This window comes from Anas platyrhynchos, chromosome 3 (genome assembly GCF_047663525.1).
Source record: "Anas platyrhynchos isolate ZD024472 breed Pekin duck chromosome 3, IASCAAS_PekinDuck_T2T, whole genome shotgun sequence".
In the NCBI taxonomy this organism is placed as follows: Eukaryota; Metazoa; Chordata; class Aves; order Anseriformes; family Anatidae; genus Anas; species Anas platyrhynchos.
This window is the reverse complement of record NC_092589.1, coordinates 113,971,965-113,988,357: the sequence shown is the minus strand read 5'-3', so window position 1 is coordinate 113,988,357 and position 16,393 is coordinate 113,971,965. Positions and strand designations below refer to the sequence as shown.

The window sequence follows — 16,393 nt, the reverse complement described above, 5'->3', positions numbered from 1 at the left end:
CCTTCACTACAGAGGAAACAGAGACTTTTTTGGCAGGAGAGACAGACAAAGGTGAATGCTCATCCCTTCGCTGCAGACAGCCATGGTTCAGAGAGCAGCAGCTACACCTCACAGTGAGGGCATAAGGGAGAAGAGAAAAATAGACAAATGGGGCAGGGGTAAACATAGGACTGTGAACACAGAGAGATGTGGGGAAAGGGGAGAGAAGGAGAAGGCTGAGGAACACCGAGGATTTCAAGGATATTCAATTCCGTAAAGTTTGCAGTTACTGAAAGTGTTGTGAATTCATGGCACAGAGGAACCCCTATCCAGCTTTGACCTCCTGGTACATCTCCTTCTCTGTAGGGCTCTTTGATCTGAAACCCAAGGGTCTACTTTCCCCAGATCATGAGAGCTTTAAATGCTCATTTTCAATGCCCAAACCATTTTGACCCAAGTAAGCTAGTCAGCTGAGATTTCACATCACCAAGCATCCTGCCACAGCAAAAAAAAAGCCTTTCTTGCCATCCAGCTTGGGGTCAAATTCCTGAAATGAAAGTGAAAATGAGCTCAAGGCAGGTTTTGTTATGAAACTCCCTGGAGTTTAGAAGTTTTGGGTTAGGTTGGTTTGTTGTTACTTGTTCGTTTTTCTTACCTGCTTCTCCTGTGATCAGAACTAGATGAATGACTTTTCCCTTTGCAGCTCCCCAGGGCTGCTGAACACCGCTGCACCAGCAGAGTTGCAGGTAGTGAAGCAAAGGCTGTCTTCCTGCGTCTCCTCAAACTGCAAGCAAGGATAGACAGAGCAGTTATTTCTGTCTTTTCAATGCATAAAAAGAAGTAGGTAATATTTGGCCTTAAATAGCTTATACTTGGGAAAAAAATAAAAATAATAAAAAGAGTTACATACATCTAGAACAGCCTCAGAAGCGAACTCTTGCTTAATACTTATGGATATGAGGTAAATTAATGGTTTAAGTATAAAATCCACAATTTACTTACAGCATCTTAGAATTCTCTCTTCAAGTACAGAAATGGTTCATACTTGGAAATTTAGCAAATACATAGGAATTTCTACTCAAATCAGTAAGTGAAGAATATTCGGACTTAAAAAAAAAAAAAAAAAAAAAAAAACACCAAACAAACAAACAAACAAACAAAAAAAAAAAACAGATTGTGTACATACTGTTACAGGGAGTAAAGAACACCATTTACAGCATCCCTGTTTGGAGTAGACCTAGAGCCTTGTGGATCTTACTCAGACCACACCAAAAAGACACATAAGAAAAATCCAGGACAACAACAGAGATAATTATTATGTGGAAGTATTTATTACTGTTTAATGCAAGTCTTTCAGTACTCCTCTGGAAGATCAGCCCACACCTGACAAATCCTGAGTAAACTAAACATTTTGCCTTGATATTCCTTGAAAGCTAAGACAACCAATTTGGTTGCAGGTGAAAAAGATATGGAATAATGTTCAGACCCATCAGACTGCACTTCAGTATGATGTGGTTCCACTCATACACAGCTTAATTATCCAGGATCTGTGTTTTGTTTCAGAGTTCAAATAAGAGAACAGTTAGCTGTATGGCAGGCACAACCAAAGTTTTGCAGCATTTTGAAACCTAGCTTTATGGGAATCAAAGGTAATTTTTTCTGAATTTGTAAAGCTACCCTTTTCAAAGGACAGCATTTTCACACTCCTGTTATTTCTAGGCTATCTTAAGTTTTTCTTTGAAGTCATCTAAGGAAATGCTAGTAAATGCTTCAGAAAAATGCCCAGTTGAATTCTAGCAGAGGTCAGATATGGGAGGCATACATCTTTTTAGTGCTTTTTATTTTACCTTCACAGAACAGTAAAAATTACTGTAAAGTCTGGTTTAGTCAAAAATAAAATAAAATAAAAAAATACACACACACACAAAAAAAAAAAAAACACGCTTTATAGACCATTGTTTTGAGAAAACAGCCAAGGTGGTGCACAGAGACTCAGTCTTTGCCAGCTTTTCATTCAGATTTTCAATTAGATTGAAGTTTTAAGAGGAATACAGGCTGAGAGCAATCAAGTTAACATTTTCAAGACCTATGTTGTTAGTCTGCTGCAGTTATGAGGCAAAACTTCTTGGTGTTTTGGTAACTAATGCCAATGCATTTTCTGCTGGAATGGAAAGGAGCAGCAGAGAGCACCTTCCCATTTACTGTGGTTCACCTGGGGAGCAGTAACTAATTAAGATGCAACAACACAACTGCTTGCAGTTACATGCCTCTGCCCTAACCCAAAATTTCAGCCTGGATGTATCCAATCTGCTGTGCATTAGCATAGAATCTTTCAGTGCAGATATTTCTGCAGCAGAAGGCTCAGTCTCCAGCATCTAGCATAATTCAGTTTGTTGAGCTCCCACGGGGATAACCAGGACAGAGTGCAGCTCTGCCAATCCTGAGATCTATTGAATTAGATCTGTAGGAGGTGCTGACCTGAAAGCTTGTTGTGAAACTGTGTAGGTTAATCATGTAAAAGACCTAATTCCTTATACATGAATTGATTTCATGTATTTAGGTATCTTCCAAGCTGGTTCAGGAATTACCAGAAGTGCCATCGTCCAAAATTCATGGAAATACGTATCGCCACACTTACAGCAATGTCATTTCTCTTGGTAGAAAGAACGACTTTAAATCACAAGGGTGCTTGTCTGCTGTGTGAGAAAATAATGGTTGTATATGTGCATTGTTAGGCTTTCCCATGGGAGTAGCATGCACAATATATGGAACGATATCAGAAATAATTTCTATATTCATATTTTCAAGCAATAGAATTACTGATATAATCCATTTTGTGACCTGGAAAATTCAAAATTGTGTTTAGTCCACTGCAAAATAACTAAATATATAAATGCATCTTCAGAGAATTTGTGATTCTTAATGGTCAGAGCAATGTGTTCTGCAGCCCTAGAAACTGCTGTTAATTGGGAAGTGACAAAAACAATGCGATAACACACCAGGATTGGTAATAAACCTGGTGAATGGGAGGGTTGTGGGTCCTGTTATACAGTCAGATCTGTTCACACTGTAGTTAAGAGATGTCATTTCATGTGTGTTTGTGACATGCTTCAGTGCATCCCCACCTACACTGTTAGAACTGATTGCAACATACCTATAAATTTCATGTTGGTTTCTGAAGGCAAGAATATTTCTTGAAGGAGGGAATTCAACAGACATAAAAAAAGACATGACATTTTTTACTGTAAGGCTATCTTGAATCATTCCTGGGTGACACCGAGCATTTTGGAAAGGTTTTCCAGGTCTTAAATTTATCACTGTTTGTTGAATATGGATGGAGATTATTCCATGTCTGACTGCTGGAAAGAGTGAGGTTGTTTGGCATCCCTTTGCAGGATTTAATGCTGCCCATGGACAGCAACTGGAAACCAATCCAAATAATCCTCGGATCTGACTCGGTGCAGCAATTCTAAGTGTGGATCAGATCCAAGACTAAAATCCTTCATGATATTTCTTGAGTTACCCAAAAGGGAAAAGTAACACATATGTTTCAAAGATACTTAAAGGTGAAAGCTCTGCTCTGAATAATTGCTCATCATCTTCTGCTGTACACATGGTGCTCTAGTCCCTCTGATAGGCTAAGATTTAGCCTGACATCTGAAAACTCTGTTAGGTTCCACCCATCACAATATAATCTCTGTAAATTGATTTATATAAGTAATTTTAGTGGAGATAAACAAAGGATGTCAGCACCCAACTTATGTACACCAGATTTCACAGTGGATGGCTCCTTCATTATTGGATGTGCATTCACCTTGCAAACAACCATCAGGAGACAAATTTAAAATTCAAAATCTTTTTATTTCCTTGTTTGAAACACTTCCAGAATTTCTTACAGTGCCTTTGTCTCAGACAGTCATTTATAGCTTTATTCAAATATTGCTTTCCCCCTGCTGACCCATCAAAGAGGTTTCCTCACTTAAATTGTCATCCTGCACAAATGGTACAGTCATGCTCTGTAGGTTACACAGACTTGGAAGCAGCTGTTCACTCATGGCTACAGAAGGAATCAGAGATGGGTGTATAGGACTCTACAAAGAAATCTTTGGGCACTTCCCAGAAGCAGTACAATGAAAATCCATGAGCCTAGTAACTGATTACTCTACAAGATCACTGAGCCAATGCTGTCCAAAACTACCCTCAGTGAGTAAATACAGATGAAAAATGGGACAGCTGGCTTGGCAAGGTGTTGATGCAAAAATTAGTTATGCAAGTGATATGCATGGATGAGGTTACACAATGGGCAAACATGGCTTCGGCCAGCAACAGCATTTGTTCCCAAGTCCTTCAGTATTAAAACCAAGGGCAGAGTTCAAAAATCAATGCCATTACATGAAATAAGCAGCTCATTCTCACTTCAGCCTCACTACCCCGACTTGCTACACATACATTGTATGACAGCTTCAGCAGAGTATGTACACTTGGTACAGCTCTATCATGATTCTTGTTCTTAGACCTGTGAGGAATGTTTTAACAATTCCAATTCGTGTCCATAAATTCGTGTCCATAAAGAATAATTCTGTTTGAATCCTGTCTGCCTCTGGGCCCTGCACTGGCAATTTAGTTCTTGAACCACAGATGCAGTGTGTCCCAGTCTCCCCCTCATTCTAGTCAATTTATCACGTCTTCAGAAAACACTCCTTAAATTTGTGAACCTGTTTGCTTTTGTTATTCCGGACTTCTATTTCTAACAGTTACAGCCTTTTTTCCTGTCTTCTTCGAGATTAACTCAACACTGCTATAGATGTGTCTGTGAATGGCTGGGGAAGAATGTTTTAATTACTCGTGAAGCGTCAAATAAGAAAGCTGTTTGTGTTTGATGTCTGGGAGTTTCAGAACAACTGATAACAACTAGTGACTGTTATGAGATCCTTGGTATCTGGCCAGGGGGGCCAAGAGATTAAGAGGAAGAAAAAAAGAAGCTGAAGGACGGTTGGGAGACAAGACCTGTGGAGAGTGTACAGAGAGTGTTAGATAAACTTGGAATAGTGCCGAGTAAGTACAAAGGGTGAGAGGAAGACTACGAACCTTCAGCATGAAAGACCCCTAGAGACCCCCAGAGGAGACTGGTGCGCATGCTCCAGTAGGAGGGACTGGACCCCGGAAGCTAATTATAATAATCTATTTTTTTAGAAGTAGTAATGAATATGTATTAGTCTAGGTGCATAAAAATCAGCTGCTTGATGTAACTAGTGTGCGTCCTGGTGGAGCAGAGACTCCCGGTGCACCCAGCGCTGTTTGCTTACCTCTATTCCTTTATATTCTTCTAATAAATCCTATTTTTTTATTTAATCCTAATTTGAATCCTGAGCCATTTATAACAGACCCATAATACCCATAGTCAAATGGCAGAAATAATATTTAAACCATTGATCTTCAACACTCTGGTTATACCTATTCCAGTAAATTATACAGGGCCAGTGCTTGCTCCTTGAGTTACTGCGAGACTAAGTGGAGCTATCTGGTCATATCCATATAGTTAGACTCTCCTATCACACACCAAGGTGACTGTATCCAAAATGCCATTGTAAATGGTCCCTGGTGCATGCTAACTCCCAAAATACAACCAAAAATATTTTGGAGTCTGCTAATTGGACCACACTAAAGATGTGTCAAGACCCATGCTAACAGATGGTTGAGTTTTGGAACCCAGGAAACCACCAAGCACTGTTTGATTTACTGGTATAGATTGGCTAAATTAAGCAAAACAACTGCTGTTTGGCTACAAAATATACTATATGCTGAAAGGTACAATGTCGCTGCATCCCATAGCTACAAACTGTCTACAGCTGATGGAAAGCCTTCTTTTGTACTGCTTGTGAAATTCTTTTGTCTGCTAGGAGCAGACCACAGACATCCTCACTCTACTGGAAACAAATTTCTGAATTTCACTACTCACTGTGTAAAAAGAAAAACAAATGTAATAAAATGGTCTAAATTGATGTCCTACAAATTTCAATGAATGCTTTATTGTTTGTGAATATTGTTTGTGCATTTTTGTGAATAAGAGTTCTGTATTTAGTTTGTTCTTCATGATTTTATTAGCTTTAATTCGTCATTGCCCTTTTCTCTGTTTTCTATAACCCCATCCCATCCTTCCTGAGATGTGGAGACCAGAAGTGCTCATAGTGTATGTGCAACCAAAGTTTTGAACAGCAGCAAAGGATCTCTTCCTCAGTACTCTCCCTGATAATGCCTCACTTTCTGTTGGCTTTTTGGCTGTCACTGCACATTAAAACACTGATTTCAAGACCTGCCAACAGTGATGCCAGGATCTCCTTTCTGAAATGACTGTGACTGTCAGTATCATGGAGGCATGGTTTAGATTTTTTTTTCTCCGGATGAACGACTGCACATTTATTCATAGCGGAGCTCATCTGCCACCTTTCTGACCCATTTTTGTCAGGTCCTTATAGAGGTCCCCGCTGTAATAAAACATTTCACAAAGATAATGAATATAATTTTTATTGTCCACAGATTTGGACCTTTAACAGCTTATTCACTTCAAGATCATACATGAGTGTCAAATAAAAGTAAGACAGCCCACACTGATAGCTGTAAACCCAAGCATACTGGAAACTCATTTCCTTGGTATATAAGCCCTAAGGGCCACACTAGTCACTAAGAATGGAACAAATCTTACTAATCCATTCAAGTCAAGAAGCCACCTCAAATATTCACTTAACCTCAGTGTAGGCTTAGGGCACTATGAACAAAAACATGATTGCACCAGTTTCTCCAGTTCTTGTACTACCATGTTATTACCCTTTATTTTCCATTCTTAATACTATGGAATAAGCAAGATGATATACACCCACAAAAAGCATCTTTAGTGACTAAATCCTCAGCAAGGTTTGCATGCAAGTTCTTCTGTCTAGACAGGCAAGGGTTAGAATAGCTGGTGTCACTGGTACAAAAGGAACCATGGCTGAATAGAGAAGTTAGTGAAAAACTGAAGTTTCACATTAGTTGCACTATTTCACTGACACTAGTGTGAATGAGCCAGTTTTTGTCTTCCTGGCAGAGGAAGAAATGCATTGCAAGCATAGCACAGATTTAACAGGACTTGTAGGTAAAACAAAAAGAGAAAATGTGGCCTTATTTCCTTCTTACTGCAGGGTCACCTATTCTGGATGCTGCTTCAGACTCACCATCTAGCAGTGTAAAATGTCTTATTTCTTTCACTTTATTATTATTATTATTATTATTTTATTATTGAGGGAGACACAGAATAATCACTTTGCAGAAGGGGTTCAACCAAGTATCCATGGTTGTAAAGCATATACAAACCAATAATGAAAGCTGTCCCTCTTCCATCCATGAGGGCTATCTGTGATGAGAACCACAACCTAACCAATTTTAGTTCCCTTTTTCTTTCAAAATTCCCCAAGGCCTGTTTGAGAGCATATCTAATCCACTCTTCTCAACACCTCTTGCTCTTGAATTGCCTAATGTAAAAGATGAATCAGTAATATGCAGACTAGAGTTCTTTTAAAAACTAGAGAGGAAAATGCAGTGTAATTCCCACAGTCTCCACAGCAGCGGCAGTTTGGATGTATGCTAAATAAAATCTTCTCTAGAGATAGAAGCAAGGACGTGTAGAAACTAACTCATACAGTCAAAGAAAACAAACAAACCAGTAAACAAACAACAACAACAAAACAAACAGGAGTTCCCTAAACAAGCCAACAAAGATCAGAAAAATCTTTTGAGCATATCTGAAGAGGAGATTTTGAGCTAAACAGCTACCTTCTCCCCTCAAATGCTAGCTAATCCTACATAAGAGAGGACCCTTCTCTAGTGTGTGCTTCTAGCATGCCTGCAGGTGATGATAGTCAGGTATCCTCCCTTCAGTCCCCACAACCTCATCCTCCCTATTGTCCTGCTGGCGCCATGGTTAAAATCCACTGAAATCCCTTTCTGGGTGACACCCTTGCATTTTTTTGTTGTGGAAAACAAGTAGGAAAATGAAGCCTGTGTGAATGGAGGAGTCTCCCAGTGTCTCTGGGACAGAGAAACAAGGAACACTCAGAATCCATGAACACACAGATATTTTTATAGCAGAGTTACAGGATCTTCCTCTTTCTATATTCTTCTGGTCTATCAGAATTGGATAGACCAGATTTTCCTAACTGAATATTAGGAAAATGCTCTTCACCAAGAGAGTTGTCGGGCACTGGGACAGGCTCCCCAAGGCAGTGGTCACAGCACCGGGCTGCCAGAGTTCAAGTGTTTGGACAATGATGTCATACATGGGGTCTGATTTTTGGGTGGTCCTGTGTGGAGCCAGGAGTTGGACCCAATGACCCTTGTAGGTCCCTTCCAACTCAGGATATTCCATGATTCTATGAATTTGATTGTATTAGATTTCAAGGAATATCAAGTCAAAAAGGTTAGTTTGCTCAGGATTTGTCAGGTATGGGTCGATCTTCCTCCAGAGAAGTACTGAAAGAATTAAATTAACAAATAATAAATACTTCTAGTTAATAAATATTCAACCTTTAGACATACGGTTTGGTATTTTGGGGCCAGGAGTTGGACTCAATGATCCTTGGTGTTTTTTTGTTTGCTTGTTTGTTTGTTTGTAACTCTATGTCTTCAGTTTCTTATTTTTTTATATTTTTCTTATTGTCAACATAGGCTTTGCCAGTACCTTACTCATTTATGCAGTTAAACCACAATCAGGTGATAATAAGGTGGTATTCACCAGGATGACCCAGTACCTGGGAGGAAAGTGAATACTTTGGTATAGAAGCACTTAAAGGAGCAAATATGTTCACACTAGCAGGGATAGCTAACGTGATACAGCATTTGGGCTCAGCCAAGCCCTCAGTTTCAAAGTGCTTGGAGGTCTGTGCCCAGTGAATCTATCACTTCTGACATATGAGTGACAGAAATAGAGTTTCTGCAGTTTAACGACTTACAGCTTGTCAGCTTCATCAAGGTAAATGGCCACCTTCACTCTTCTAACTGAGAGAAAACATGTTACCTGACACCACCAAGAAGCTCTGGACTGTAACTGAAGTTGATGGATCCCATTCTTTTGTGATAAATAAAAGTCAACTTTGTGGAAGAGCAGCATAACTCTGGAGGAGGGGCACAAAGGAGTCTATCCTAAGACTCCTTCCAAGTGCAAAGTGACTGTCTTCACAACATCCCAGTGTAAGTGCAGGAAGTTTTACAGGTTTTATAGCAACTGAGGTCCAAAGAGACCAGTGGGCCAACCAGTCGGACTTGCTGTTTGCTGCTAAGCATCTCCCAGGCTCCCTATCATCCATACTAAATGTCCTAGTCATGCAAAAATTTCATCCTCGGGAATTAAAACGATGGGTCACAGACCGGAAACAGCTGAGGTCAAAATGAGCCTACAGATCAAAGTGTCTGCATTGGTAGATGGCATGGAGAACCTCCAAGAAACCTAAAATCAAGAACTACTTGCACAAATGTCTTCCTCATGAAAGAAATGACTCCTATCACTGGTAATGGCTGAAAGCAAATGTTTTTAAGATAATCCTTGGACATGCTCTCCTAATAGTGATAAGCACATCCTGGAAATATATATACACAGAACAGAGTTTCTCTCTGGATACATGGGCCCAGCTGTTTACACCTATTAAATAGGTAAGCAGAAGAGGATGACAATATCTGCTTTTCTAGGCTACAACAGAATTCTGGCCTGGTATTTATGGATTAGTATTTCCCAGGCTCAGTCTCCAGTCCTACTCTTGGTATTGTTTTTCAAGGATAATGACAAGATTGCCAAGAGTGATAATATTTTCCTTAAGGAGACATTTGCTCTATGAAAATATTAAAGAACATCCAAATTCGTTTCACCCAGGTTCTCCTCTTGTCCTCCATGGCTGTTAGAGTACTATTATTTTAGCAACTGTGTTAATATAGCATGACACAGCTACAGAGAAAGCTTCCAAAAGCAACATTTGCCATTACAAAGGTGTCAGCATGTGTACTTTATATACTCATTTTTATTACTGTTAAAGTAATTACCCTGAAAAATTGTCCATCACTGCTGCTTAATAATTTATCCATCAAGTTGATCATCAGCAGAAGTGACACCCAGCATCAGGCAGATTATTGCCATCAGAATATTAAAAAATAAAACACTTGCTCACTGAGATGCTATATTGAAGAACTGTTTCTTGACTGGTTGCATCCTGATCCAAAAATAACATTTGTTAATACACAATAAACCTGTTGGCAACTTCCCCATCTATTTTTAATTTTTTTTTCTGCTATACTAGGCAGAAGAAAATATTTTGATTTCCAATGTAAAATTTTAAAATGCCCACTTTAGTGACTATCCATGTATAGCTAATAGTCTGTTTTATTGTGCCTGTAAATGACTCGTCCTTGTCCCTGCTCTCTCTTTGACAGAAGTAGAAAACAAAAGCTGTTGGATTCACTGGCAGAATTTAAGAGCTGCTCCTCATCTTCTTTTGCCTTCACAGATACATTTTATCTTCCTTTCCTAACAGCATATGGCTGAAAGTCTATATCCTAAAAGTCCAACCCTCACATCTGTTTTTAATGAGCAGTAATTCTGGATCAAAACAAGTCATGGAAAAAGAGCTGGGGAATTTCTCTATGTATAATAAAATTCATAGAGATCAACAAGGAATTAGAAGGAGAAAAAATTACAGGATTCAAACAAGATAGAAAGTATACCTGAGGAAATCAGAGTACAGCAGGGGTCTCTCTAAAACTAAATGAATTTCATACAACTTCCAGGAGATATGAGAAGGAAAAAAAAAAAAAAAAAAAAAAAAGAAAGAAAAAAAAAACGGAAAAGGAAAAATAAAAGGAAGCAGAGATTGGTTCAATGCTGACATATATGTTTTCTTTTAAATTTGTTTATTTTAAACCAATTAAATTTCATTTAATTTAAAGAGCAAGCATTACATGCATTGCAAAAACACGAGTTTATGGATGTTTATGATGGTGAACAGGATTTGGAGTCTGGTGTCTGCCTTCAATCCATACATGTTTGAACATCAGACCATGCAGCCTCTGGTTTCCTCCTCACTTGCACCAAGAGCTCTTAAACAGATGAGAATTGGAGCCACTTATACTTGCTCTTCTGAGTTACTTCCATGCAGTGGAGAATCTGTCCTGTTCAAGGTCTTCCCTCCCAGTACTGCATAGGATAGTTCAGCAAGACGATGCCATTAAAGCTTCTCCAAATCACAGATTTAATCATTTCACACAGCACCTGGGAGATCATATATGCTCACAAAAGATTCAGTAACACTTCCAGAAATGAAAATATTCAAAGGAGAAATAAGTCATATGCTTTAAATTATGTGATTTTCACATTATTAGACAAGCAGAACGCCTTATTACTAATCTCTGACTTTTGAGAGAAGAAAGAACAAGGTCAGACCTTGACTGTCAGGCACAGGTAAGTACTTTCTCTGGCCCTGCATGACCGATTTATCAAGCAGGGATCATTCTTTAAGCCCTGACCTGAGGTTACATTGTCTGAACAGGACTTGGGAAACTGTTGGACACAACACAGAAAATTGCTTTGTGCAATGAGAGCAATGTGTGAAGCTGACAAAAGCCCCAGATAGTACCGCAAGGGATGGTAGTGTTGCTGTGTCACACACCTTTCCTTTACCATCCTAGGGAAAGTTTGTAAGAAATGGCCAAGTTTCACAGGTGATTGAAGGGGAGTACTGGCGACTTGTTGGAGAGCAGTACCTTGAAAGGCCATAAGAGCTGGGGAACCTATCAGTAATACCAAATGTGTAATATCAGTAGGTAACAGTGTCAGAAATACCAGGTTTGGCAATAGGTATAAAAAACCTGTGCCACTGAAAAAAAGAAAAACGTAATTATGGATGGGTTGTTGATTTGGGAGAAAAGTCTCGCTGAATTTAAACTGACTAAAAATCTTCAAAAACCTTTTTTTCAAAAACCGTAATTTTAGAAAATTATAAAATTATTTATTTCAATGTCTCATGTTCAGTCCACATTTATAATTCTGTATGTCAAAAAATCCCAGCATCCGAATGTTTCTTCCATCCCAGAAGAAGTATGTCTTTCTAAAATGTACTTTACATTCATTATTCCACAGGTTTTTTTGCAATTTTAAATCATCAGGTTGCTAGATATTAAACAGTTGGAATAAACTTCACTAATGAAGTACCTTTGGGCAAGTTTGAAACACAAAAGGAATTAAAAAAAAAAAAAAAAAAAAGATTCTGATTTAAAAGTGCAGTATGTTAGGAGCTGACTGTATGCAATTACTTTGGGTGGAAGCCTGTAAGCTGTCTAAAGGGACTCTTCTGCCATTAAGAAAGCTATTTCAGCTGTATTTTCCTGCTTGCTGACATACACACAGCCCATAGAGCAGTCACTGCCTGGTACTTCCTTTGGGAACAAGCTATAACTTTGTAGTCCTACACATTTAAGCTTTGAATGCCAATGCATCATAAAAATAAAAAGAAAAAAGAGAAAAAAAAAAAAAAAAAAGAGAGAGAGTGAGAGAGAAAAAAAAAAAAAAAAGCCTGCAAACACTTTGAAGGAATTTAAAAAGAAAAGGCCATTAAGCTCCCGGTGCCTGATTGTCCCTTGCAGAGCATTTTGTAGGTTTGTTTCCTTGTTAATGGCCAAGATCCACTCCATTGCACCCTTCAGACCAGCCCTACAACACACTTTCTGTTGTCAATGACAGGCTCCCTCAATTGTTTTCCTTCTCCAAAACAGAGTTCCCTCCCAGTCTGCACGTCCACATCCTTCCACCCACAGACACCTTCTGGTTACCCTAACCTTGAAGATGGATGTCCGTCACCTTCAGCTTCCCTTCCTCTTTCTCTGCTAATTCACTGGAAAAAAAAAATAAATAATAATAAAAATAAAAAATAAAAATAAAAAACAGTAACAGTAACTGTACTATTCAGTACTCACATCACACTGTTGCTGAACTCTTCCAACAAATTTTCTTTGGATGTAATCAACATCCCATCAACATTCCATTACTTCTCTTCTCCCCAGCCTAAAGTGCTAAAAGCCCTAAAGTGCTTTGACAACAGTCAGAAAGAAAATTCACCGACATCTATAATTTGGGGGGTTTCTTTTGCTTTTTTGCCTTTTTGGTTTGTTTGTTTTCTGTGTAGTTGTGATTTTCTTTCTTTTTACATTTTCTTTTCTTCTTTTATTTTTTTCTGTATATATAAGGGACATTTTGGAGCCTGAAGGTTACCTTGTCTTGCTCATTAATATATATCTGTTGCCTCTCAGTGTCCATAATCCATATATCCTGAGGGATGAACTTTGGGGGGAAGGCACAAATGGGTTGTTAATTGTTTCCTGAGGTTCCTCTGTGTTACAACAGAACAATTTCACTAACCTTCCACTATTTAGAGGTTAAAAAGTGGAATTTTTAAAAGAACTTGGTGCAGGTACCTCTGATCTTTCCCTTTAAAATCTCCAATCTTGTTCTCTCAAGAAAAATCCCTCAGCTTTGAGTCTTCGATGTAACTGGGAGTGATTACAAGCCAAATATGGGATTTTCCTTTGAGAGGTGATGCAGTAGAGTTATGATGATCATTTGCGTCATATTTATTTAAAAAAGAAGAGTATTTGTTGTTAATATTATGTTGTGGGTTTTTTTGTTTGTTTGTTTGTTTAATTCCTTTTGCAGAGACATTTCATATCCAGTACTCAAAGATGTAAATAAAGTCAGATGGTGCAAGTTAAAGGTGGTTTGGTCTTTGTGTCCTAAAGAGGGGGAAGACATGGTGACAGGGCAATTCCTGGACAAGGCCAAAGGGAAAGACCTTCAGACTACGCCACAGCTACAAAGCACATTTATAGCTCAGGCAAGGTCTAGCACAGGTAAATGATAGTCTTCAAATAAAAAGTCTATAAAACATATATATATTTAAGGAGGAAATCATGGGAAAGTCCTAGCTATTTGTATACCATTTTTATAAAATGTATCCTCTATGTATATTTACAAAAATAGAAGCAAATATATATATATATATATATATATATTTAAAAAAAAAAAAAAAAGCCTATTTTTTATCAAAATTGAGAGGGAAAAGATCTCTTTTTCTTAGTGCTGCAGAACAAGTAATCAGTTTCTTGTCATCTTCCACTGCCAAAGATTTTGCCCTACAGAGTCACTTCAGAATGTCATCTTTTATTAAGAAACAACATTTACAGAAGTGCAGGAAACATCTATTTTTTCTGGCTCTTCTCCACCTGATTTTTACCAAAAGTGTTCTCTCTATGCAGCAAGATTCATTTAATGCAACTACCACAGCTATCTTCTATTCAGTACACTTCATATAATTGGAGCATTTCTGCTCAAAAACTGTCAGGCGTACAGCAATGGCCAAAGCACCTGAGATGCCAAGCATGAAATTGTACAAGGCACTAAAGATACCTCCAACATAGGACCCATCAGAAGTGATCAAAGATGAGTTGCAATCCGTTATCGGTGTACCCATAAAGGACCAGGTAGGTCTCTCAGCTCAAAGCAACTGCATAGTGAAATGCATTTCCCCAAACTGTTTCATATGCGTCTCACTTCTAAGTTTCTTTTACACTTACTTTCTTAAGGTATGTGGCAAGCATCTGATAATAGCGTGTTTATTTATTGTGTAGTCAGTGCTCATTGGAGTGAGATGTGTGCTCAGTTGAGTGACACACTGTAAGGTCAGATGGAAATTTTCTGTTATTAAAAAAATATATTTCTGTTATTAAAAAATCTATATTTTTAATGCTGTCTGAAACAATAGCATAGTAACTGTCTTTCATCAGTATCCCCATCATCCTCACCTGCTGCATCAACTGTTATCTTTTTATGAGACCCACACCTTTGTATCAGTAATGATAGATTATTCTAGATAGATTATTCTAGATTATGTGCAGAATATTGATGACAGTATAAGAGAACTGCACTTCCCAACTCAAGCTATCTGTTTGCCATAGATGTAATTACTCTTGCACAGATTAAACGTATCAGGCCCAACACATCACTGAATCTGTACATAGATTCTGTGCTGGTCTTTACATAAGAACTGGTCCCACACTGCTTGTCCTTCCTTTCCCTTCCTTTCCCATGGCCTATGTATTCCAGATAGCACTGCAGAGGAAAAAGCAACTTCTCCAGCTGATAAAACTCTTCATCTTTCTGAATTTTATTAAGTACTCCCACACAGAGCTACCTTGTAGGAAGGGCTTAAAAATAACATAAAGATCTACAGAGGGATTGTTTAGTTTTCTATCTGCCTTAATCTCTGGAATGGCTAAGACTGTATTTTATTAACAGATATTAATTCCTGGGGAAATAATAATATCTTCATCCCCAGGTTCCTCAACAGCTGTCATATATTCCTGAGGGAAGAAGGCATGAATCCTGCCAAGTCCTAACAGAGGTGGGTTTTGATTTTTTTTTTTCCTTTCTTGCCATGTTTACATTATGTTATTTATAATAGTAATAACAAATATCAAGGCAGTTAAATGGATTTTACTTCTTCATCCTCCAAAACACTACTCATTTTTTTGGTATACATTCTGCATACATGCTTACAGGAACTTCTTCCTTGTGGCAGCCACCTACCCACCAGCCATGATGGGATCTGAGCTCTCAAAATTGCATTCAAATTACTGATGGAAGCCAAGACTCAGAGGTTACATCTCTGCTAGCCTGTTTTCTGCCCCTGAGGCCAAGCAGCCAGTCACACAGGAAGTCTGTAGGAGAGTGGGAGCTTCAGTGTCCTTTCTCCTAATGGAGGTTTGCCCCATACCTCCTTGCCCCATATCTCCTTGACTTGCAGTCACAAAAAACTAATGATAACAGAAATTTTAAATAAAGGCCTTAGATCTAAATTTGGTCCCTCGCTATATGGTTTTAAATATGACCTCCCAAATAGTTTGTGCCCAGATTTGCTTGTCTGCATTACTCGAAAACAGTATCTTCGCAGCCTTTTTCAGGCAAATGAGCATTTTCTTTGCCTCTTCTCTATGATGGTTGGATGCCAGTCAGCTCTGATTTGAAGGTGCTGGGACAAGTACTAACACCAGAGCTAACCAAATCAAGAGCAAAGTTCTGCTTAATGCTGCCAGCTGCTGGATCAGAATGTGTTAGTGTTGGAAAGACCTTGCAGACGTATGTGCTTCACTTTTTGTGATTGTTCTGGAAGACATTAATGAGAGCCAAACTGTAGTCTTCATTTGGGAAATTACAGTGGTTACTGCTTTGATGTCTATAGCTGAAAACTCTTTGGCCATGCCTCCAAAAAGGCAGGTGAAATGATCTGCTTTAAACCATTCAATTTGCCAGAGACAGAACCAGGAGAGCTAAACGCTAGCACACAACCAA

At 38.6% G+C, this 16,393-nt stretch overlaps 1 long non-coding RNA gene across 1 annotated transcript in view; it reads right to left on the bottom strand.

The window, feature by feature from the left end:
* The window catches only part of LOC140002042 (uncharacterized), a 77,335-nt gene that overhangs the window by 3,524 nt on the left and 57,418 nt on the right, over positions 1–16,393 (bottom strand). Inside the window, exon 2 of the long non-coding RNA XR_011807898.1 lies at positions 635–763. This is a non-coding gene — a long non-coding RNA (uncharacterized lncRNA). The remainder of the gene's footprint in view (positions 1–634; positions 764–16,393) is intronic.